The following is a 26,456-nucleotide window of genomic DNA, read 5'->3' on the forward strand; positions in this document are numbered from 1 at the left end:
ATATCAAAATTAAGCTCTAGCTGATAGACTGAATTGAAACCCCTTAAAGATTTTTTTGTTAAATGGTGGGGGGGGGGAGCGGAGAGAGGAACTCCGAATTTGCTTTTCTGTTCCCATTAGCAACTTCAAACAGGAATAATATAAATGTAGAAATACCAGCTAAGCAAGAATTTCTCTAGTTTTGCTCTTGCTTATCCACATAAAGTATAAAAGCTAATAATACTATGTTTTTATGTATGGTTCTAGACAACATTTTATGATATTTGCCATGTGTAAATAGTTATTACAAAAAGAAGAGTCCTAAATTCAAAGCATATGTAAAAGTACTTTATTAATTTGATAAATTAGATCAGTTGTGTTTAACTTCTGAAGTTGGCCAAGAAACATTGTAATGAGACTTGCAACAGACAGCATCAAATATTGTGTTTGCTTGACTGGAAAATCAACTTGGGTATGGTTTTTATTATTTATAAATTCCCAGATATAATTTATATCATGAATTCTCTTCCCTATGAGTTCTAAGTAAACACCAGTCCAATCTCCACTTGGGCAAGGGAACAGAACAATTTATTTAACAGGATTGGAAACCAGGAAAGAAAAGAACATTTGAATATTCTCCAAATATTACTCATGGGGGATCGGGGCAATGGTCTGAGTGCATTTGAGGAAAGAAGATGGAAATATGGATTGAGGAGAAGTGGGGAAATGAAAATACTTTCCACGTTAAGATTTATTCCTCAAGTTTCTTACAAAAATGGTTATTAAGAAAATCCTGTCTTGATGTTTGTTTATGTGGATGTCTAGGATTTGACCACTTAGCCATTATGGCTTTGAAAGCAACAAAGTTTAGTAGTGTCTTTGATTTTCCTCAGCATAATGGATGCCCTTACTTGGGTTTTGAGTTCTGTTTGGATTAAAGCAAGGCATGTTAGGATTGGGGATCTTATCTGAACTTCCAAGCCTTTAAGACTCCAAAGCTATAATGAGCAGTGAACCAAGAAAGGGAAATCTGTAGAGTGTGTGTGTGTGTGTGTGTGTGTGTGTGTGTGTGTGTGTGTGTATTGGTGCACTTATGCATCTAGCTTAAAAGGCTCTCTTTTCATAGGATAAATCTAAGGGGAAAAACATAAAAATAAACCTGCCATATATTATTTAATTTTAAGTGAACATCTACATTGAGCAAAATGAGTCAAAAACAAAAATTAGTTCAGGCCCCAGTTAAGAGTTCACATGATAGCCCATGTGCCTTTAGGAAAACCTGGATAATTTTGGATGGTCTCAAATCAAAAACCATTATGTCTATGAAATCCAAATCTTTCTTTGCTATCACTGGTTGGGTCAATAAAATCCACAGGCTCCTTCTCTTCCTCTCTCCTTTCCTCTTCCTTCTCTTCCTTCTCTTCTTTTCTCCTAAAAAAAGAGAAATAGCTTGTGGAAGTTGTTTAACCTCATGCAGAAACATAGATTGCATCCATGCAAGTAGCTTAAGGTCTTTCTTAAATGGAGGATGACATCATAGTCCAACTCTCGTTTCCTTTTTACCTCATTTTTTAAAATTTGTCCGCTATTTTAATTAACTTTCAGTAGAAGCCTTGAACAAAACCGATTTCATTTCCAAAGTGGACAGACCATTGTTCATCTGAGTCTTTGCTAAAACAAGGTGAAAATTCTACGGAGCTAGGACGAGGGATGTATTTTGGAATAGGTGGCTCTATCCTGGCTCTAAATTTATTTCTTAGACCTTTCTCTCCACTCTTCCTCCCTCCAATTTAATTCTGAGCAGAGACAGTTCATTAGGTTGTTTATAAATGCAGAAGAGAGGATACAAAGGCCAATTATAGGAGCTAACAGTAAAAACAAATTTTCTTCCCTGATCAAAGGAGATCCAGGGATAAATCGAGGCTGAGTGAGCAGAGGTTGTTTTCCCAAGTCATTCCCAGCTTTTACAATGGGTGATGAACTCAAACTGGCTCTCAGCAGCTTCTCTGCCCTTGACAGCTCTAATCAGATATTACACAGCACAGACCCCCATGGGCAATTAGCGCTGTCCACAGGTCTCTAACCTCTGACCCTTCATTCTTTCTTGATTAACACTTGGGGCTCTCATCTAGTCATGACAGTCAACAATTCAAAAGCAAGCATGGTCCATGGTAAGCATCTGGCCTGCTGGACTTAAAAGCCAGGGAAATCCTGTGGTACATGAGAGACACACATGTATATTTCTAGATGCTTTGAGTCCTTGGCTGTCCTCAGCCATCTCTCCATACTGATGATTCTGTATAGCATGTGAATGATGTTATAAATAACATTATTTGGTTTAAAAACCAAAGAAGTTTCTCACCTTTATAAGGATACTGATTCAGAAAGTTGCTAATTGCATCCAAGAGAGAGGAAGGCGGGGGAGAGAGATAGAGAGTGAGAGAGAGAGAGAGAGAGAGAGAGGGAGAGAGGGAGAGAGGCAGAGAGAGAGAGAGAGAGAGAGAGAGAGAGAGAGAGAGAGAGAGAGAGAGAGAGAGAGAGAGAGACACTGAATTCTGTGAAATAGTTATATAGGAAAAGCTAATTATGCATTAGCATGCTTCCATGTCCTGCCAGGCAGGTTTATTAGCATATGCATGAGGGAATACTAAATTATCCACGTTGGACATCTTAACTGCATCCACTCTGGGTTCTATTATTACTCTAAACAGTTCCTCCATAAAACATCCTCTGGTTAAGAACAGAATTAGGAGCAGTTTGGAAAAAATATATGTATTAAAATGCTATTTATATCTTATTGAGCTGCTTTCTTGGAGAATGGTCCTGGATTAATTACAGCAGTATAAGAATGCTATAATTTTAAACATTCTGTTCACTATCCAACCACATGGAGAACTAAATTTACAAGATGTCTTCATAAGTTTCAAATCTGAAATAATGAAAACCTTCTGATTTTGATAGGCTAGTGATGAAAAGCTCCTCAATGAGTGAACAGAAGAAGAAAGGTTAAAATGTGTTCATCCAAGCCTAGTGCCAGTGGCTCACACGTGTAATCCTAGCTCCCCGGGAGGCTATGATCTGAAGATTATGGTTCAAAGCCAGCCTGGAGAAGAAAGTCTATGAGATGCTGATCTCCAAGACTCAAGTGGTAGAACACTAGCCTTGAGCACAGAAAGCTTACAGACAACGTTCAAGACCCGAGTTCAAGCCCCAGGACCAGCACACACACACTCAAACAACAACAACAATAAAAACTTCCTGCTCATCCAGCACTTCCTCCAAACACATGGTAGGGGTCAATTGTGGAAGATGGAGTCATGTGACTTGACAGAGAAACAGCAGCTCTGATGACAGTTAAGCTCAGGTTTCAGTGCATCCTTAGGTGACATTCAATGGGATGGTTCAAGGTCATATTCAGGTGTTTTTTTCTCATTTACATTTAGGTAGATATATCTTTTTTCTTTCTTTTTTTTGGGGGTGGGGAGGGAGTCCATTGTGGGGCTTGAACTCAGGGCCTGGGCACTGGACCCTGAGCCTCTTTGTGCTCAAAGCTAGTGTTCTACCATTTGAGCCACAGCAACACTTCTGATTTTTTGAGTGGTTAATTGGAGATAAGAATCTCACAGGGACTTTTCTGCAGGGCTGGCTTGGAACCCTGATTCTCCAATCTCAGCATGCCGAATAGGATGGAGCATGAGCCACCAAGCACAGGGCTTAGGAAGATAATATCTTGAAAAGATCATTCAAGACAAAACTAAAAAAAGGTTTCTCATATTGTATCTGATATAAATATAAAATGTGGGCAGTGAGGACCCAGATATTAAACCACAGACCTATGGCCACCTAATCTTTGACAAGGGAGCCAAAAAAATAGAATGGAAGAAAGACAGCCTCTTCAACAAGTTGTGCTGGCAGAACTGGTTAAGCACCTGCAGAAAACTAAAGCTGGATCCTTCTTTGTCACCTTGCACTAGAATTAACTCCAAATGGATCAAAGACCTGGAGGTAAAAGCTGACACACTGAAAACTCTACAGGAAGGAATAGGAGATACACTAGGCCTCCTTGGCACAGGTCGAAACTTTCTTAATAAGGACCAAGAATCACAACAAATCAGAGAAAGGCTGGATAAGTGGGACTGCATTAAACTGCAGAGCTTTTGTATGGCAAAGGACATAGCTAGTAAAGTAATCACGAAGCCTACAGAGTGGGAGAAGATCTTCACCAACCAAACAACGGACAAAGGCCTCATATCTAAAATATATCAACAACTCAAAAAATTGAATCACTCCAAAACTAACCTCCAAAGTAACAACCATCCCATTAAAAAATGGGCCAAAGACTTAAAGAGAGTCTTCTCTGAAGAAGAAACAAAAATGGCCTATAGACACATGAAGAAATGCTCAACATCTCTGGTCATAAAAGAAATGCAAATCAAAACAACTCTAAGATTACACCTCACTCCAGCTAGAATGGCCAGGATCAGGAAAACGAATGACAACAGATGCTGGAGGGGATGTGGCCAGGAGGGATCACTACTACACTGTTGGTGGGAGTGCAAACTCATTCAACCACTATGGAAAGCAGTGTGGCAGTTCCTCAAAAGACTAAACATAGAACTCCTCTATGACCCAGCAATTCCACTACTTGGCATTTACCCAACCATCCAGAAACAAGGACATACTAAACCCACTAGCACAACAATGTTCATTGCAGCACTATTCACCATAGCAAAGATATGGAACCAACCTAGATGTCCCTCAGTTGATGAGTGGATCAACAAGTTGTGGTATTTGTACACAATGGAATTCTATGCTGCTGTCAGAAAGAATGACATCGCCCCATTTGTTAGGAAATGGAAAGACTTAGAAAAAATCATATTAAGTGAAGTAAGCCAGACTCAAAGGAAGTTAGGCTCAATGGTTTCCCTCATTTGTCATAATCAGTAGAAACCTTGGGCTCTACTAGCAGAGATTTGCAATAGAGCAAAATCTTGATACATAAGGACATATAATGTGAAGCTAATTGAAAGGACCTCCAGGATATTGAAACAAAAGCCATATAATGAATGATTGTTGTCCTTAATGTAGTATGTTGTCTCTCATCTGCTTTGCTGTCCCTTGGTTATCTCATATTGGTATAGTATCTCACCTTGTTATCTGATAAATTGAATTTATTTGTATTTGGATATTTGAAATTTGATAGGGAAGGGGGTAAAACCAAGACGGGTGGGGGGTGTGGGGGGGGAGGGAAACGGGTACCAAGACATGTGAAAGGGTATCAATGTACGTGAATTAATGCACCTTCTATCTGGCAAATATCATGTAATCCTTTTACTAATTACAATAAAAAAAAGAAAAAAAATGTGGGCAGTGAACATATTCCCCAACTTTTCATTGCAGTCACAAACTATAATGAAATGTTATTCCTTAGCATGAAGCTTGTTAATGTTTCCTAACTTCACTATCTTCTCCAGCTAAGCTAGAGAATGCAATGTAAAGAGTTCATTCTATCAGACAGCCACACAGGTACTTACAAGACCCTTTTTTTGGGCCAGTCCTGGAGTTTGAACTCATGGTCTAGGCGCTGTCTCTTAGCTATTTTGCTCAAGACTGGCACTCTGTCACTTGAACAACAGCTTCACTTCCCACTAAAAATGAGAATAATGACCTGGAGTGTGGTCTAGTGGTAGAGTGCTCACCTAGAATGCAGGAAGCCCTGGGTTAGGTTCCTCAGTACGGCATACACAGAAAATGCCAGAAGTGGTGCTGTGGTTCAAGTGGCAGAACACTAGCCTTGAGCAAAAAGTGTCCAAGAACAGTTCATAGGCCCTGAGTTCAAGCCCCAGGACAAGAGAGGGGGGGGGAAGGAGAGGAGGAGGGAGGGAGGGAGGGAGGGAGGAGAAAGGGGGAGGGAGGAGGGGAGAGGGAGAGGGAGAGGGAGAGAAGAAAGAGAAAACAATTACCAAAAAGCAGGCAACTAGAAATAAGAGTATCAAGGTTTTTGATTTCGTGCATTATTGTCTTCTAACTGCAGTCTTTATCTCGGCCTCCTATGTAGTTAAGATTAGAGGCCTGAACCACCAGTTTCTAGCAGATGTGCTTTTTAAGAGTCTCTACAGAATTGCTACTAGTCAATAATCACACCACCCATCAGCTAAGCTATATTTTTATGAAGAATTTGAAATTTTATTCAAGAGCTATATTTTGTCCACTTTATACATTACCAGTTTGTTTATTTAAAAATGATGAGTGGTCAGTGAAATGCTTGCATGAGAGTATCTTGTAGAACATTTTTTTTCTTTTACATCCAAGGTTTTCTACACTTTGGTATGCAAATTTTTAAACTAACTAACTAAATTAGATTTAAGGAGTCTAAATCATTCCTAACACAGACTCACACCTGGGCTGGAATTATTTTCTGTGTGCTTTATAAACATCAACTTGCCTTCTGACTAAAGCCAACTTCAGAAACTTCGGCTCTAAAGGATTCCACTGGAAAGAGTTCTAAATTAGAATACAGAGGAAAAAATGAGGTAATGAAGTTTCTTATGTGATTTAAAGCTTTCACTGAGATTACACTCATTAAATGTAACTTAAATTACATTTAATGACTGATTTTTAATAAGCATGAAAGTATTTACATATTAATCTATTTAAATAATTCTGGAATAACAAAGGTGATCTTTCTGAAAGGACAAGTGAAAATGACAGCAGATATGAAAAGATTCTAAAGGTAACATGTAAAGCAAATTTAAAGTCCATGCTTCACATAGATTATCTATAGGCCTGGATTGGGCTCACACTACACACTACTCATTTTCCTAGCCTCTTTCCTTCCTCTGTGCTCTATCTTGCCAGACTTTGCCATACTCACAGCCAGGTTTAATTGCCAATGAGTCAATGAATATTTAGTGCTAACCTGTTTTTTGTGTATAATAAAATACAATTAAAATAGTAGCATATATCATTTAAATACATGAATTATGCAATAGCTATCAGAAAAAAAAACCTTTTTTTGTTATTGCACTTGTGGGGCTTGAACTCAGGGACTAGGCACTTTTGCTTTGTGCTCTATTGCTCAAAGCTAGTGCTCTACCACTTGAGCTATGGCCAGTTTTCTAATGGTTAACTGGAGATAAAAGTCCCATGTCCTTTCTTGCTTGGTCTGCCTTTGAACTGGAATCCTCAGCTCTCAGTCTTCTCAGTAGCTAGAATTACAGGATTAAGCCACCACCGTCCAGCAAAACTTTTCACGTGTTACAAACACAGAGTGCATCTAATTACAATAGATATCGGGCAAATCTCTGCTAATTCATGCAAATACTGAGATTCTTGCAAATTGCTGGGAAAGAAAATTTAATCAGAACTAAATTAATCAGAACTAACTAAATTAATCAGATATTTCAAAAATAGTATGATATTTTTACTGTTTCCTTTTTAGCAATTTAATACTCTCAGCAATACATACCTAAAGGAAAACTAAAATTTTAGTAAAATGAGCTTCAGAAATATCAAAAGGGAATCGAACCATGTTTCCTCTCATGTCTCTGAATGAAAGGTAATTTTTATTTTCGAGAGAAAACAAAATCAGAAAAAGAAAAGGTTTATATGTATATGTAAAATCGTATTTATATGTTTATAGACATATAAAATATGGAGGGTAAACCTAAAATATGTTGAAATGATCTTTCATAAATATTTTTTATAAAGTAGAAAACTACCACAAATTCAGCCTGAAGTAAATTGTCTTTCATTTGGTTGGTTGATGTCTATCTATTTATCTGTCTATCTTTATTTATTAATATGTACATGAAGACAGATACAAAGATGAATATGGCATTGACAGTAACACATGAATGAAAATACAGAACTGTAGAATGTTTGCTCAAACAACATAGAATAAAGAAACCAATAGGGAATGTGTGTGTTTCAGAAGCCCGACCATTTTTACTTCCACCTCCCATTCATTGTACTAAACTACAAGACAGTGACTTTGCTTGAAATTCAGCAAAGGCATGGTTTGGAATTTAGAAATAGCTCCTCTTATTCAAAGAAAGATGGAAGTTCTAAGCCAGGCTGGAAAGGAAACACCAAAAAAAAAAAAAAGAACTGGAAATAGAGTTGTGACTCAAGTGGTAGGATGCTATCCTTAAGCAAAAATACAGGATTCCTGATGACTGGAAGTGAAGAGAACCCAGTTACTTGGAGGACAGTGGGGTTCTGCTAAGAAAATGTTGGGTTCAACATAGCTAGTATCTTTGGAGAAGTTGAGGACCTTTGCTTACTGTAGATGGGCGCCTATGTGTTTCTATTATGTGACTTACAGATACATTTTCCCATAAATGGCAAGGAAATGAGTGGAAGAAAGTAGCATGGGAGGACTGACAATAGAACTTTGATACAAATGGTGCACTTTGTGGGCTATTTCATGAACATTTGAGTCCTGGGTAGAATTTAAATTTTAAAGAGGCATGTTATGGGGGGGGTTGCTTGACCTACTATTTATTAATAGGATTTTATTTTAAACCTGTGGCTGGCATACTCATATCTATACTTAATCCCTCCTCAATCAAATGTGCCAAAACATTCACAGGCTAAGTGAAAGGCGTGAAGATATTTATGATGCTCTCCTTCCAGGTTTTCCATCAATTTATGAATTTCAAAACTAAATCATTTAAAGAAAAAAAGCAGAGATACAGCTCAAATACTTCAAAATTCATATTTAGTAATTATTTATAAGGACTTATCATGAATGTAGCAAGTTTTGATCTGTTGTGTATGAACAATAAATATAACTTCCTTATGGAAAACAAAGCTCTATTAATTTGCCTAAAAGTTACAATACAAAAGTAACTTTGATCTTCCTTGAAAGCTCAGAAAAAATCCCTTTCCAACTATTCACCATGTTGCAGTGTTTATAATATGCCATGTATTCATAAAAATCTTGGAAGGGACATGTGAATATTAATTGTTCACTTGTTATCTTTCTTATGTTTCCTCCAAGCTTCTTTACTAAAGAGGAGTTTTTATATGTGCCTTAGAATTTTATTTATAAAATCTTTGGATAAATATTGTACAAAATACGATTTTTTAATTTGTTCAGAAGAAACATTTTAATTTCTAAATGTGACCTTTCTTACAATTCCGCTGATTGATTATTTTTCCCTGTGTTCCCTCATTTTTAGGATCTTTTCATATGCACTAAAAATAATAGTTACCTTTTTACTATTTTGGTTACAAATGAAAAGTGAAGGGTGAAGAAATAGTGGTGAAGAAGAAGGAAGCAGCAAATGAGGAGAAGACAAGGAGGAAGAGGAGAGAGGAAAAATGATACATATACATCTGTATAAAAACATATGTTGTACATATGTATTTATATAAAACATATGATATATATGTGTGCATCTTTAGGATGCATATATGTATATATAATATATGTATTTGATATAATCATAAGAATATGGATAAACCGATAAGAATAATTAAGGGGCCAGGAGTATGGCCTAGTGGTAGAGTCCTTAACTAGCATGCATGAAGCTGTGGGTTCAATTCCTCCATACTACATATGCAGATAAAGACAAAAATGCTTCTCTGGCTTAAGCGGTAGAGTGCTAGCCTTGAGGAAGCTCAAGGGCAGTGCCCAGGCCATGAGCTCAAGCTCCAAAATAATTAAAATTATCAACCTTTGCATTTTTCTGTAAGCTAAGCTCCAATTGTTTGAGCCTGTGTATTATCCTTTTGAGTTAAAACTTATTTGGAACAATTGTGTTTTGAATTCTTCCTGCATTTTTTTCTATTGCAGATAGAAAAAGAATAAGAATTTCCCAGATGTTATTCAGTTTGGATAGACATTAGGGAAATAAGTGAAAAGTTTTAACTAACATCACTGGAATAAACCCAAAACAAAACAAAAGAAAACCCCAAACCCTCCCACATCTTGTCTTCCTTGCCTTACACTGATTTAAAATCATAAAATGACCTCAACATTCCTCCTCCTCCTCCTCTTCCTCCTCCTCCTCTTTCTGCTCCTCCTCCTCCTCTTCCTCCTCTTGCTCTCCTCCTATGGTAGTGATAAGAGCCTCGAGCTTAATAGACAGGCCTCCTACCATGGAGCCCTTTATTACACTGAACCCATTACTTCATCTGGACATCAATCCACCTGTTTTTGGCTTCCTCTTGCAGCTGGAATGACTGACTACACCACTGCTTTCAGTCATTACTTGAGAGTAAGTCTTTTATATATGTCTGCCTGGCCTTGAACTCCAATCCTTCTAGTCTCAGCTTTACAAGTCAATTCCATTATATAGGCTTGAGATATCAGCACCTAAGTCCAAATTCCTTTGGTACAATTCCCCCTATGTGTGTGTGTGTGTGCTCCTACAGCACAGAGACGGCCAATGAGCCACTCATTGGGTCATGGAAACTATGAGCTAAGGAAGGGGCGCTTCCAGGATGAATGGAAACTTAGCTCCATGACTTTATTTTATTTCTACCTAAGCACTGTTTGCTAACAGAATTACATATTTATAAAAGCAAAGGCTAAAAGTATAATCACGACTCAAAATACCACCAACAGCTTTTCATATGACAGTTTTACTAACCAAACACACTTCCATTGCACACCTGGCCCTCTTTCAACATTCAAACAGTTTTAGAAGTAAAAATCACATAGTCTATAGGTCATCACTGCTTTCCCAGCTTTCAACTTTCTCTCTTTCTTGAGTATACCAATATTTTTTTCACTCTGCATGGATATTTTCTTTTTTTATTGTAATTAATAAAAGGGTTACATGATATTTCCCAGATAGAAGGTGCATTAATTCACATACATTGATACCCTTTCACATGCCTTGGTACCCATTACCCTCCCCTCCAACCCCCTCCCGCCCCGTCTTGGTTTTCCCCCCTTCCCTATCCAATTTCAAATAACCAAATACAAATAAATCCAATATATCAGATAACAAAGTGAGATACTGTAACAATATGAGATAACCAAGGGACAGCAAAAGAGATGAGAGATAACATAGTACATTAAGGACAACAATCTTTCATTGTATGGCTTTTGTTTCAGTATCCTGGAGGTCTTTTCAACTAGCTTCATACTATATGGCCTTATGTATCAAGGTTTTGCTCTATTGCAGATCTCTGCTAGTAGAGCCCAAGGTTTCTACTGATTATGACAAATGAGGGGAACCAATATTTTTTGTGGCTATACTCACCTCATTGATTCCTGTACTGGGAATTAATTGTCCTTTACCTCAAAGAAAGTTATTGATGACAGATAAAGAAAAGAGTGTTTCACTTGAAAGTCTAAGGGAAATCAAACGATGCTGACAGATATTTGAGAGATGCTGAATATTCCAGAATGTGGAGTAGAATAAAGAAAATTGTCAGGTCAAGTTACGTGAGAATAATAAGCAAAGCTATCCTGATGGGAAACTTGTTCAATGCATAGTCTTTGAACATATTAGAAAATGTAATTGAAACAAAACTTACTTTTTTATACGAACAAGTAGAATAAAACATTTTTATTAATCCCCTAACACCCATTTTGTTATCTGAAAATTAGTTATTAGTTTAGGCTTTTAGATCAGGTTAAGTTCTAAGATAAATAAAAACCAATTTATTAACTTGCAAAATGAGTCTCTTATTCCTCTAATATTTCCTGTGGATTCTTAGATTTTAAAGGCTATTTTGACTCTATACCTAGATCTCTTCTTTTTGTGCTGTTGTTGTGTGGATGTGGGGCTTGAACTCTGGGCCTGGGTGCTGCTCCTGCATACTTCAGCACAAGGCTTTCACTCTATCACTGGAGCCACAGCACCACTTCCAGTTTTCTGGTGGTTAATTAGAGATAAGTCTCATGGACTTTTGTGCCGAGCTAGCTTTCAATGGTGATCCTCAGATCTCAGCCTCTTAAGTAGCTAGGGTTACAGGCATGAAGCACCGGTGCCTGGCTCGTGTTTCTTATTTCCATATCTGCAAAGCTATGAGGTGTGAACTTTTTATCTACAGTATAAGACCAAAACCCTGAATAACTTCAAATTAACTGTTTCATTTTTTTCATTTTCATTCAAAAAATCAACAGCCAATGAAAGTTTAAAAAATAAACATGTAGGATATAAATACCAATGATAATACAATATCTTGATATCACAGTATCTTTAAGAATAGATTCAACTAACAGAACTTGTGCAAATCTAGAGAGAAAATGGAGAGCAATGCTAACAAAATATCATTAATTTATTATTAATTATTATTATTATTAATCAAAATTCAAGTTAGGACAAAGCTTTCTGAGACTCCATATTAACCTATGGAAACTATGCACTCGACTTGTTACGACAAAATCTCTGCATCCATAATAGTTAGGATTACAAGTTTGTGCCCTGCCAGACTTAAATTTTGATGATATTGTTATTAGTAATAATAATTACCTGTAAATAATGGTGTTGTGGAAGAGTTCTGAGCATCTACTAGATGTCCAGTGTCGTCTTAGGAGCAAAATTTGGGAATGAGTTCACATGGTTTACCACCTCTTGGTCGTCTTATTGAACATAACGGCCTCTCATTTCTTTGTTTGGTATTGATATGCTGAAGTCTCATCTTTAAATCTTGATTGGCTCTTGATTCTCTTATGAAAAGGAAGAGTGGATTTGTGTTTTTAGTTGTGATTCTTCAGGCTCTCTTGGCTTCAGTTTAAAATTCTGTCCCATCCACCATCGTAACAAGCCAGGAAGGAAATCAGGGGAAGACGATGAATTGCAGAGAAAACTTTACACGCAAGTTCAAGCCTCTTCTGGCTTCTAGTTTTCAGATGATCACTGATTTCTTTGAAGACCTCAGGACAAACATCACCCTCTCTCCCCTGATTAGCTAAGTAATAAGATCCATCCCACGTCTCCATCACATCATGCTAGATTAACTCCATGTAAATAATACTTTCTGCTTCCGTGTTTAGTTATTACTGGAAGGAGAGATCCCAGTATGAACCAAGGACAATTGTCATGCATGTACTAAGCAACATAGGTTGTCACTGTGTCTAAAGTAAATCACTGAAAGGTTACAATTACTATGAGGAAGAAGTTGATGGCCTCTCTTCCTTTAACAGAGATTGAGTACACGTTCGATTGGGTATGGGTTCAAGGTCAAATGGCAAGGTTATTACAGGTAAGGCAAGATGTACTCCAGGAAGTCTGGCTACAAAGCCTGTGCCACACTAAAGAGATACCTAGCCTCTACAAGCACATCATTTTGCTTCTTTTTCCCATTGCTCTTTCTTGTACTCCAAACCATATTAGCACAGAGAGATTACTCTCTGAATACTACATTTGTAGAATAAATAGAGGAATGAACAAATGAATCTGTTAAAAGAGGTGAAATTATAAGTACAGACAAATTTAGAAATGTGCTAGTTCTGTATAACATAGACTGGATCAACAGCACTCAAGAAAGTTTAACTTAGCAATGACAAAAAGAGTTGAATGTGCAGTTAAATAATATAGCAAGAGAATGGAGTTTGATTTGAACTTCTAAAATCATTTTACTCTGCAAGAATCTATATGTTGAAACTACTCCTTTTGGCAATTAATATCTCTGACCTTTCATGAGTCTTTTTGATCAACTGTGCATTCTGAGGTTGTAGTTTGAATATTTTTTCCAGTATTCCCTTATTTATTTTTAATTATAGAGAAAGGAAAGTCTGTATCAGAATTCTGTCACTCAGAGAAGGCATTATCCTCCTTTTATCACAGATATTTAAATAAATAAATGTTTGACCTCAAATATCAGAGAAGAGGTTGGGGAAATTTACCAAGCCACAGCCTACTATATTCAGAGACTACATCCTTAGGAATGGGTCTGGTTTCTATTTTTAAATTACTGGAAACAGTTTATGTACAGAATTTGGAGGATGAGATAAGGGTAAAACAAGGAAGATTCAGAATAAAATGGAGCAGCACAATCTGACCTTATAGCATTGATTTGAAAGGAAATTGAAAAGCAAAAATAAAAGCTTTTGCTTCAGTTTTATGTTCTGTGGACCAGTCTGATGTTTGTCATGGACATAAAGCCTCATGTCAACATTGTGAACTGTGTCCTTCACTGGATGGCGTTCAGATTTCCTAGATAATTCTTTTATTATGTTTGAAACATTGATAGATCTTAAGATGCTTGCCATATTTTGGCAACAGAAATATAACTTTTTATGGAAAAAAATAGTTTATTTACATGACATATTAAAAACAATAGCAATAATTAAGCTTAGTCAAACTATTAGTATGATAAATTCTTAATAAATTCATAACTTAGAATAATTTTCTTTCTTCTACAACCAAATATAATTTCTTCTCTTGTTTCAGTCACATTTTTAGCATCTCTTTTACCAATATTGGAACTGCCTACTTTTCATTATCTGTCATTACTGTTTCTTTCTCCTGACATCTTACAATTACACAATGTTGAAAGTACACAATTAAAATACACTTATGGATTTCTCTTACAAACATATAATCTGGTTACCATTGCTAAATCACTGCATAAACAGGGCATGTCTTCCCAGTTCAGAATAGAGTTGTACTGTTTATTTAAGACCAGTTCCTTTGCAGATACTAAAAACTCAGAAATACCACTTTTATGAAGCAGCTTGCATTTCTAAATACTCCCCCATGTCATCCAGAAAATATATTATGGAGAAGTCAGAAGTGTTCAATAGAAAATTCCTTAGATATTTCCAATATTTCCAGATACAGAGTTTGCTAATACTCTCTCCCATCTCACTTGTTTGCTCCATTCTTTCTGCCTCCATTGAATTGGGCTTTTCAGGACATCTCCAAACACTTGTTGCCAAGATAACACAAAAACAAAAATGACTCTGCTTTCATTATATTCTACTGAGAAAATAAACTAACAAGGAAACCCTAACATATGTCAAACAGGAAAACTGAAGATGGAAGAAATATACCTCTAGCCTACTGCTTGTTTATGCATATCGGTGAATACATGTTGTATGTTCGAGATAAATAGCAGTGAAGAAGTGTCCAAAGGAAAATGAGCAATGTGTATAAAGTAAACTTTACAAAATAAGAGACTCACCAGTACAGCTCTAAGCCTGGCGAGAACCACGAGTTACAAGTAGAGCCAAGATATAGATACTATTTAAACTTACCACACATGATCCCTCAGCTATCACTACACTGAGTGAACATTCTAAATGTGAGCTCACGTGGCTCTGAGATTAAATTGTACTTAAGTTCATGAGTAGAGGATTATTCAAAGTCATAACATTTTCAAGGTATAGGCAGGTACTGCTCTCCCTGAAACTCTGTCTACTCAAGAAGCTGACATCTGAAGATTATAGTCTGGGCAAGAAAGTTCATGAGACTCTTGATTCTAATTAACCACAGAAAAAGCCAGAAGTGGAGCTGTGTCTCAAGTAGTAGAGTGCTAACCTTAACATAAAGAGGTGTAGGGACAACACCCAGGCCCCTGAGTTCAAGCACCATAACCAACAAAAATTAGAAAAACATTTCAAGGTATATTTTAGGTACATACTACTTGTGCCAGTTCAGGTAAATAACCACTTAAGTTCCAGTTTGTGTTTCTATGAAATGAAGATTACATGAGAGGAAGGAAGACCAGGGAGATAAGAAAGAAGAAATGAAGATGAAAAAACAAATGGGAACATCTTATCTTTATCTTGGGCAGATAAAGTCCTATAAAATTATTTGTGTTTCAATGTAAGAAAAAATTAGAGGGGCCGGGAGTTTGGCCTAGTGGTTAAAGTGCTTGCCTAGCATGCATGAAGACCCGGGTTCGATTCCTCAGTACCACATACATAGAAAAAAGCCTGAAGTGGTGCTGAGGCTCAAGTGGTAGAGCTCTGACCTTGAGGAAGTCCAAGGACAGTGCTCAAGCCCTGAGCTCAAGCCCATAACTGGCAAAAAAAAAAAAGAAAAAACTAGAAATCTATTTAGGTTAAAATATATACAAATCATTCATGAAGTCACTACAATATAAGTATTGACTTTTTGTTTAAAGTCTATTATTAAGTATTTGGAATGAGGTTACAAGTCTATAAGTCAGGTTACAAGTACAATGCATCGCCATCAATGTCACTCTTGTCATTCTCCTCCAGGATTATTTAGGTTAGCTAAGATTTTTATATAATTATAAAATTATTTTAAAATATTTTATATAATAAGAGTAAAAATAAATCCAAGTCACTAAAAGAAAGCTGGTACAGCCGGGCACCAGTAGCTCACACCAGTAGCTACTCAGGAGGCTGAGATCTGAGGACCACAGTTCAAAGCCAGCCTGGGCAAGAAAGTCTGTGAAACTGTTATCTCCAGTTAACCACTAGAAAACCAGAAGTGATGCTGTGGCTCACAGTGGTAGAGCATTAGCCTTGATAGAAAGAGGCCAAGGACAGCACACAGGCCCTGAGTTCAAGCCCACGACTGATTAAAAACAAAAAAGCTGACAGTTTAACAGTAGTTTTCTCAATAATGAAGGCAAATGAATGATTATGTACTTTAATAGGTCTTAGTCTCTCTGGTTATAAGGTCCCTGTTGTTTTCAGAAAGAATTTACAATGTCTTTATCATTTGGTAATACATTTCTCTCATTTTATACTATTTCTTAATATGGAAATAAATAATTCTATGTCAAATTTGCCACATTTTTTAAATACAAATGACCATTCTTTACAGGTAAAAATTAATTTATACACTATAATAGACTAAACCCTTAGCCCTGCTCCATATTCTTTGTAATAAGATTATACTGCCACATTCTGGATATGGGTGGGTGGTGTGCAAAGTATATTTTCCCTATGCTCTCTTCTTTTTCCCCAGAAGCCAAAATTGTGATTAAGTGCTTGGGATTCTCATTGATGCTTCCACTACCATCTTGAGAAGAGCTTGCCTTGTGTATCCCAGCAGACTGTTGTGAATGAATTAGACATGAAACCAATCAACCACACCCAACCAACCCAATCAAGAACGAGCAAGCATCAGGCACATTTGGGTAAGTAGTGAAATGCATGCAGATGGCTTGCAGTGGCTCACAGATGCAGTGAAATCATTCAATGTAATCATTTTTGGATATTTACTGGTATTTTTCTTTCCATGTATAAACCAATCTAGGAGTTTTGAAAATACACTTGTAATATATTCCAGCATTTAATAAACTATAAATTAATCATTCTAGGCTTTTCTCTGTTGTCTAACACTTAAATAAGAGTAATACTCTGTATAAAATTCTTGTCTACTCCATCTGAGTCTCAGATCTTCAAGTGTAAGCACACAGCATTATTTTTCTTTTATTTTTATGTCCGTCTACTTTCTCTTTTATGTCCCGAAAATAGGAAGCAAAAAAAGTTGTTGGCCCCAAATCACATAGTACTTATTTTACCTACTAATTTACAGAATAGCTGTGTTTCGGGTTAAGCAAATATTTTTAAGGGCCAAAAGAAAAATCCTTCATTTTGCATCAAACAAATGCTGGACTGATATTTCCCCAGAACTTTGGATTCCATTGCTCTATAAAGTTGGGTTAAGATTCTAAAACTGTCATTTGTGGTGAGAATGGCATTTTACAGCAGGCTACCACTTCTTTTTTAAAAAATATTCAGCCCTTTTATATTATGATCTTTTACCTCAGAATGGAGAAAATGATGTAGGGTAACATGAGTGAGACGGAAAGGAAGAAAAAACATTGAAGATATGGCCCCAGGGAAAAAAGCATTTGACAAAGAAAACATACAGAACATCAAGTGAACTTTCTGTCATTATTCTGTTCTAAATAATGACCAATTACTAAATGAGATTGTGTCAGATATGCATACTAAATTTTAAAGTTTTTAGTAATCTACCCCACGTTATCTAACAAAAGTATTTTAGAACTTATTCAAGTATATATAAATCTGTAGATAGTTAAAGCTAATCATTCAAACATTTAAGTATGGCTTATTAAAATCTATGAAAGGAACAACACTTATATAATTCATTTTAGTCTCTAAGGACAATTGCCTGAGACTTGAAAAACGAAGTTTAGTATAAGCATTTTTAGTATAAATAAGCATTTTTCTGTGTATCTATACTTTGAGTCTTGAGATAAAAATCTTTCATGTTGCAATGTAAGAATGCCATTTTACTATAACACCAGGAGTTATTGTACCTGTATTCTAAATAGATTTTTTAAATCAGAAAGGTCTTTTGTTTTGTGCTAGCACTGGACTTGATCTGGGCCTGGGTGCCATCCCTGAGCTTTTGTGCTCAAGGCTCTAATCATGTGAGCCAAAGCCCCAATTCCAGTTTTCTTTTCTGTGGTTTATTGAAGGTAGGAGGAATCTCACTGACTTTTCTGCCTGAGCTGATTTCAAACTTCTATCCTCAGATCTCAGCTTCCTGAGTAACTAGAATTACAGGCATGAGCCACCAGAGCAGTTTCTATGTGTATTCTTTATGCAACATTATAAGCTTCCCAAAGACTTTCAAAAGAGGCTGAGGGAGGGATGTTCTTATGAAACCGTAGTTTGATATGTTCCCATTTGTCTTCATCTAACTTTACAAATCAACTTTCTGTCTTGAAAGATGGATAATTTGAATTAGGTAATTTTTATGTTAAAAGAATGTTTCTCAGTAGACCTCTGACCTATTGAATCCAGGTATCCTAGGTATAAAAACACCCAGTGGCCTTTTGGGGGATCGGTCTACCTAGGGAGATGTGAATCTTGAGGGCTAATGACCATCATCCTTTTATATTACCCTATTACAGAGTAAACCAACCCTAGAAAGAAGCATAGGGAGAATCTCCTTAGGGATTGGCCAAAACTGACAAACTAAATATAGGTCCCTTTCTTGATCTCTAATAGATTTTTGAAGTATTTTTAATTATTTTTAAGTAGTTGTACAAAGTTGCCATCCAACAAAACAAATTTATGAATACAACATATCCTGACAACCAAATATTTATAAAGGAAAAGACAAAAAAATGAACATTTACCATGTTTTTTTGTTCTTTTGCTTCATAAATGTTTATCTGTACATAGAGTTTTAAATATAGTATCACAAAGACTTAGTGTGTTGGAGTCACTTGTCTGGGGGTATAACTTATATCCTTTCCAAAATTACTGATTTATTATTTTTGAAAGTCCTCAGATGCTGTTCAGGCTGAAATTAATTTCAATGTCTTTGAAAACAAAATATCCATGTTTTTGGTTACCAGCCAAATGTGTGTTATTTATTTGGAATAAGATGTGCATAATGATATGCTAGCTTTATTCCAAGATACTAATAGCTTAAGCACAATCGTTGTGTGTATATGTGTGTGTATGTGTGTTTTTAATGTAGTCTGTTGCTGTTTCTTAAACAGCTGAGTTATTTTAACAAGTCATATTGTTGCTAAGGGCTAACTTTATTTTCTCACATCTTTTGAAGCTCTCGTGAGGGCAGGACAGTGTTTTGAAACCTTAGCTGGTGAATGTTTATTCCTGGTAATTCTTGCTGCCCTGAATTTCTTCTCCTACTGTGTTGAGGGCTCCATCACTTCAGAGAGAGCAGAGGCCAACTGAAAACAAAGGGAACAGAGCTGAAATCTGGACTTCTAAAGCTAGCACTCCATACTCTATTCAGAGATGATGATTGTCAGAATCTGGTTTCTTTAGAAAGGGTAGGATCTTCTAATTAAAAAATAATAAGAGTAAATCAACTAGTTGCTGGTGGCTCATACTAGAATTCTCAGGAGGCTGAGATCTGAGGATTAGAGTTTGAAGCCAGCCAGATCACCAAAGTCCATGAGAGTCTTATCTCCAATTAATCCCAGGGGAGCTATGGATTAAACAGTGAGTGCTAGCCTTGAGTGGGAGAGTTCAGGGATAGCTGTGTTCAAGCCCCAGGGCTGTACACATACACACACACACACACACACACACACACACACACACACACACACACACACTGCTCAGGGCCTGAGATTCTAAGACACCAGGAGCCCTTTCTCGGAGGTCAGGTTGCAGGTCTAATAACACAGGAATTAGGTCAGGTATGGAATTCAGCTAAGCCTCACAAGATGAAGTCCCATGGGCCCAGAGGGACTCAGCACCAGCAGGTGACTCTGTGAACTTCGCTGGCTGAAGGAGCTGAATCTTGTTACAGGGGCCACTGACTGCTGTCCCAAGAGCAAGTAGCGCGACAACACACTGCTTGGAGCCCGTATGGAAAACCCTCCTTCCACAGCCAGAGAGAATCAATGCAGGACGCACACATGAGACCTGCAGCAAGGACGGGTGAAGGACAGGGATCATGCAAGTGTGACTAAAACGCTAACTCCTGCTGGACGACGTGTAAACCATGAGGTGCGGAGCTGCCTTAAAAGGCCCTTTTCTCAGGGAGATGGAAAGCACTTGTCAAAACTCATGAGTTTCCTTTCGTTGTGTATGAGATACACTTTAAATCTATGTCGCTGAAGGCAGTTTATGATGTCTTCCTGTACTCCAGTTCAAGTGTGAAGATTACAAAGATGGATGAAAAGGTTCATTCACAAGCAGCTAGTCACTAACAGTGAAGGCCCTGAATGGTGGTGAATGTAGCCCTGGAGTCTTTCTTTTTGAAAAAAAGCTAATACTTCAATGTATTGAGGAATTTTACTACTAGATTGTTTTATTTTTAATAGATCACACTCATAATATTTACTATTAAAAACAAATCACCTTCTGACGGCTTATTGATCCAATATTGGATCAATATGGAATATGGATATTTATATTAAAATCAGGAATAAGACAAGGGAACCAAATTTACCTTCTGAAAATCGCAGCTCTTTAAATCCCTCCATACCTTGTTACCAATTATTACAATGAACAATCCATTTTATTGTTTTATTTGAGTATTTTGGTCATCCTTTATATGAGAGCACTGCTATTCTCAATAACCAAATGTTGTAATCAATGAACACTGTAGCTTAAATCCTCTGTCTTGGAAAGTCATTCACTGAGAAAACATTGTTAGTGAATAGCTGCTTGTGAATAAACGTTTTCATCCGTCTTTGTAATCTTCACACTTGAACTGGGGTACAGGAGTCTCATCTGACCCCTGCCTCTATCTAGCCCCTGTGGAGAACAGTACAAGCCTGAAATTAATATTAATATTCTGGCAACAAATATTTTGGCACTCAAATGGGCACTTAATTGTCAAACACACATCATAGTCCACGTAAACAAGTTAAATTTTCAAAGAGATCACGTTTCCAATCAAAAAGCCTCGACCCCATGTCTCCTTTATCTTATGATTGTTCATTTCAGTATCACCCCAGTTCCCTTCTTATTACCCTTCCTTCTTATTCCCAGGGAGATTTTTCTTAAGCCTTTTCTTCTTCATGTAGTATGAATAAATTCAATGCAGTTTTCTGGGATGCATTCCAGGGAAAGAACAATGAAACTTTAGCTTTTGATTTTTATATTCGTAAGTTGTTTTTGGAAAGTAACCAATCTGAGAAACACTGGTAGTAATTTTTTGCTATGTGGAGTTGGGAAGGATCAGAATCCACAATTGCAACTCACTTGAAAGCAAAGCTCCCTCCAGAAGCCCACAAAATGCTTTCTGTCTAGAGCCAAACCCAAAACTCATTCTCTGGAAAGAACTGTTCCTTCCACTAGAAAAGATAGGTACTGAGTGGGGCAGATGACTCTATGTTTATTTGTGGAACCGTTTAGTCTCTGGGTCTTGAGTACAATAATTCTGTTTGGGGGCTGTGTAGGGTAACTGTTGATATTGAGTTATGTGATCCAAAATGTGTTAAAATGCAGGCTATGGTGCAGTTAAAAAAAGTTTATTCCTTACTCTTGAAACTTGTTACACAAAATGATTGCATTATGACTCTGTCTTTATTCCAGAAATAGTCAATGAAAGCAGTCTCTGTCTGCATTTCTCTATTATAGCTTTAGAAAAAGAACAGGTAAAACATATACAGCCTCGTTTTTCAGAACTTTTCTTTCTTTTTTTCTTTTCTTTCCTTTTTGACTTGTCCTGGGGCTTGAACTCAGGTCCTGAACACTGTCCTTGGGCTTTGTCAAGGCTTGAGATCTACCCTTTGACCCACAGCATCATTTCTGGCTTTTCTATGTTTATGGTACAGAGAAATCCAACCCGGATCTTCATGCATGCTAGGCTATCACTCTAGTCCCTCTCAGACCATTTTCTTTGGCGAAAGCAAGTCACGACATTATCAGATCAAGGGACTATGATTCTCCACTAGGAAACCAACAAATACAGAGGAACAATAATATATACTACACAGCCTTCTTCAAGAATGAATGCTAAATTATGATATGGCCATAAACAAACATAACTTTTTAACTAATACCCTTTACTGTCATTATTAAGTAGTTGTACAAAGGAGATATGATTCCATAATATTTAGTATTTTATTTATAATGGTAGTACTATTCCTTAATATCTCTTATGTTTTCTATATGGCAGAATCAAGGAGGCATTTTAAATGTTATTTCACTTAAATGGAACAGGTAGATATTTAAAGATGGCTATTTTTAAAATGAAGCTACCAAGATGCTGTGAAGTTATCATGTCTTATTAAAAAAAATCAGTGGTAGTGTCGGGAGTTTGGCCTAGTGGTAGAGTGCTTGCCTAGCATGCACGAAGACCGGGGTTCAATTCCTTGGTACCACATACTTAGAAAAAACCAGAAGTGGTGCTGAGGCTCAAGTGGTGGAGTTGTTAGCCTTGAGAAAAAAAATCCAAGGACAGTCCTCCGGCCCTGAGCTTAAGCCCAGGACTGGCAAAAAAAAAAATCAGTGGTACAGTTGATGCCTTTGTGTATTATCCTGTGTACACCAACAATAACAACCTGTTATTTTAAAGTAGATGTGCTTGAACAGGAGCTCACAACTGCTTTTGCTATAATTACCAGAGTATACAGCCACAGAAGTTTCTTTAATAAAATTCCTTTCAGAGCCCCCAAGAGAGCATCATATCTGAATATCAGTCAACAGCACGAAGAAAATGCTTGTGAGAGAACACAGAGGAATGCCACTGTCCAACACAGACTCCACCTGATAAACCTGGAAGAGGGCTTGGCATGGACGGAGTGTGATGTAGTGGTAGAGTGCTCACCTAACGTGCCCAAAGCCCTGGGTTCATTTCCTCAGTACCACATACACAGAAGAAGCCAGAAGTGGCACTGTGGCTCAAGTGGCAGAGTGCTGGCCTTGAGCAAAAAAGGGTCCAAGGACAGTGACTAGGCCCTGAGTTCAAGCCCCAGGACTGGCAAAAACAAAAACAAAAACTCCCAGCACTGGTGTCTCACTTCACACCTGTAATCCTAGCTGAGCTATGAGGATCAGAGTTCAAAGCTAGCCCCCATCAAGAAAGTCCTCAAGACCCTTACCTAGAACATAGAAGTTAGAAACCTGAAACATATCTAGAACATTATCTAGAACACAGAAGTTAGAAACCACCCCTTTGTGACTCTGAGATTGGTGTCAGGACGCTGTAAACACACCACAACCTGTTCACTTGTGTACACTGGCAATGCATTTGAATGTAACCTAGGCAAGCCTACTAAACACTGCCTCTTCTTGTAATGCCAAGCACAAGTACGAGTCCCAAAGAGGATGTTCTACCACGTTGGTTAGGTAACCCTCACAAGAAAGTGTCTGTGTGTATTTAGTACAGGTGAGTCTCCACTTCAACATAGATAAATACATATACATGCATACACATATGAATATACTGACAATTCATATACATATCTATGTATATGAATAGTCAGTGTATGGGGGATTGAACTCAGGGCCTCACAACTGCTAGGCAGGTGCTCTATCACTTGAGCCTGGCTGAAGGCTGTCACATACACACACACACACACACACACACACACACACACAAAGTGTACAAGCATGTGCACACACACACACGAAGTGTACAAGCATGTGCGCGCACACACACACACACACACACGCCCCAAACAAATAAAAACAGACTGATTTGATCAGGTAAAGTGATGGGGCATCAGATAAATTCAAATCATTTCTGAAGAGTTTTCGCACATTTTCAGTGGAGCCATTTTACATTATACTTATTTATAATTGGATTTTGCTTTTAACCTTGCTATATAAATGAAAACTAACACCAAAGCTTACTTAAACTTTAAGTAAGTGTTGAGCAGAGAATCTGAAGACTACTTCTTGATTTTTGGCTGTAGGCATATTTGAAAATCTCAAATATAAAAAAATACATAAATAGGAATAACCTGCTAATAAACATAAGTAGTACTGGCTTAGTAAAAATGTATTCTCACTTTTTGCTGTAGTTAATAATAAAAACGTATCCTTGCTGTGTTGAATTAATCACATACTTGAGATCCCTTTCCCCACATTTGATTAAAATTAATAAGTCTTGGTCATTTATTTTATATTATTGTTAGCCCTATCCAATTTAGAAATGTGACTCAGGCACAAGAGAACTTGATTAGAACTTCAGGTTCTAAAGGAATTGTCAATGTATTCAGTTTTAATTTTATAGAAATTCTGTTCACTTCTGGACTTCTGCCTAAACTTATCTGGGCCTTCCACAGAGTTCAAATCCAGTTAAATTCTCATTGCAGCCAAACAGCTGCTTTCTTCTTTTTGCATTAACTCTAATAAAACAGCCGCCTCAATTTGCATAACAATTGGATCCTTAACCCCCCCAACTTGAAGTTTGTTCTATCCAACTACAGATGAAATTAGATAAGTAATAATGCCCTTCAAATTACACTTCTCAGCTCCAATAAGGAAGTACAAGTCCTAAAAACGAAAACGCAAGTCTTTCTTCCAGTTATACTCTTGTTTGTTTCTGTGTTACAACAAGCCATTTTTGATCTCTGTGGAAGTTGATGTTGTGCTGTATCAAAACAGTTTGATTCCATGAGAAGAATCAACAGAGACAAGTGGGGTGTCAGTGATGGGTGCATGCTGACCCACGACTTACAACTGTGCTTGGTGCAAACTTTCCTACTTTCTCCTTGAATACACCCATAAGCACCACATAAACCCACTTTGGAAGAAGGGAAGACAATCAAGCTGGCATCAGGATGAGAAAGTACAACTAACTTCTCATCTGTCAAGCAGTAGATACACCCTTTTGTTTAGTTTTGCATTGCTTTATGCCCATACTGGGCTTGAACTCAGGACCTTGTTCTCTCTCTGTCTCTCACAGAGCTTTTGCACTCAGCCATGCACTCCCACTTCTGCCATGGCTCCACTTCTCCTGTTTCATTAGTTAATTGTGCGCAAGGTTCTCACAGGCTTTTCTGCCCAGGTTATGATCAAACCAGGATTCTCAGGTCTTAGTCTTCTGACTCGCTAGAGTTACAGGTGTGAGTCACCAGCTCCTGGCTCAATGAAATTGTTGTAAAATGAGGTAGCCAGGCTAAAATGGAGTCTTTAGGCCCAGACACTTGAAAGCTGGTCAAGTCCTGGCTTAGTGCATGTATTCCCAAACTCACAGCTCTCCTGGGGCTATCATTCCAGGGAATTACAAAAACAATGAGAAATTCTACCCCAGAGAATTCCATTTAGAAAGAGTTCTTCACATGTACTTATCTCAGGGGATGTCAGCAGAGCCATTTTGAGAATTATCTCCTAATTATTAATCCTTGGGAAAAAATTCACACAATTATATTTGAAAACATGGAAACCCTCATATAAAAATTAAACTCCCACATGTAATTCAATTTCTTTTCATTAATTAAGAAGAAATTAATAACTACTAAATAGCCAGAAGTAAAAATACAAATTTGTTACTGAGGAAGAGCAGTTTTTACAAGAAATAATTAAAGATATTTTATTGGCTTTGAGACTTTTCCAAATATACACACACAGACATATCAACCTGTGACACCCTTTCAGTATGATTTTTTTGCCAGCCCTGGGCTTGAGCTCAGGGCCTAAGCACTGTCCTTGGACTTTCTCAAGGCCAGAGCTCTACCACTTGAGCCTCAGCACTACTTCTGGCTTTTTTCTATGTATGTAGTACCGAGGAATTGAATCCAGGTTTTCATGCATGCTAGACAAGCACTCTACCACTAGGCCAAACTCCTGGGCCCCTTTTCAGTATGATTTAAAGTTTAACTTTCTCTTTATTTACACAGTAAGAAGTTTATTTCATATTTGAAATTTCATTGATAAATAATCTATTATTTTTAAGATTTCTGACAATTCCATTTCACATAAGACTAATAGCTACATGTATAAGCTCGAGACATGGCTATTTGAACAATAATAAATTTAGATTTAAATTTTCAGTGCTGAGTACTTTGGAAAGTATGACAACTTTTAAAAGTCATATGACTAACCTCTAATATATCAATTGGTATTCACCAAACATGTTACAGGAAGAAGGAAAGAAAAATGGAAAGGAGTACTTATCTTTATAAATGATCAAGCACACTCACAAGGCATTTATTAAACATTTGCTTAG

General features: G+C 37.2%; 1 long non-coding RNA gene across 1 annotated transcript in view; it reads right to left on the reverse strand.

Moving 5' to 3' along the window:
- Positions 1-358: 358 nt before the first annotated feature.
- LOC150047233 (uncharacterized) overlaps positions 359-26,456 on the reverse strand; it is a 128,446-nt gene continuing 102,348 nt past the window's right edge. Inside the window, exon 5 of the long non-coding RNA XR_016539417.1 lies at positions 359-1,410. This is a non-coding gene — a long non-coding RNA (uncharacterized LOC150047233). The remainder of the gene's footprint in view (positions 1,411-26,456) is intronic.

This window comes from Megascapheus bottae, chromosome 23 (genome assembly GCF_031878675.1).
Source record: "Megascapheus bottae isolate mThoBot1 chromosome 23, mThoBot2.hap1, whole genome shotgun sequence".
NCBI lineage: Eukaryota > Metazoa > Chordata > Mammalia > Rodentia > Geomyidae > Megascapheus > Megascapheus bottae.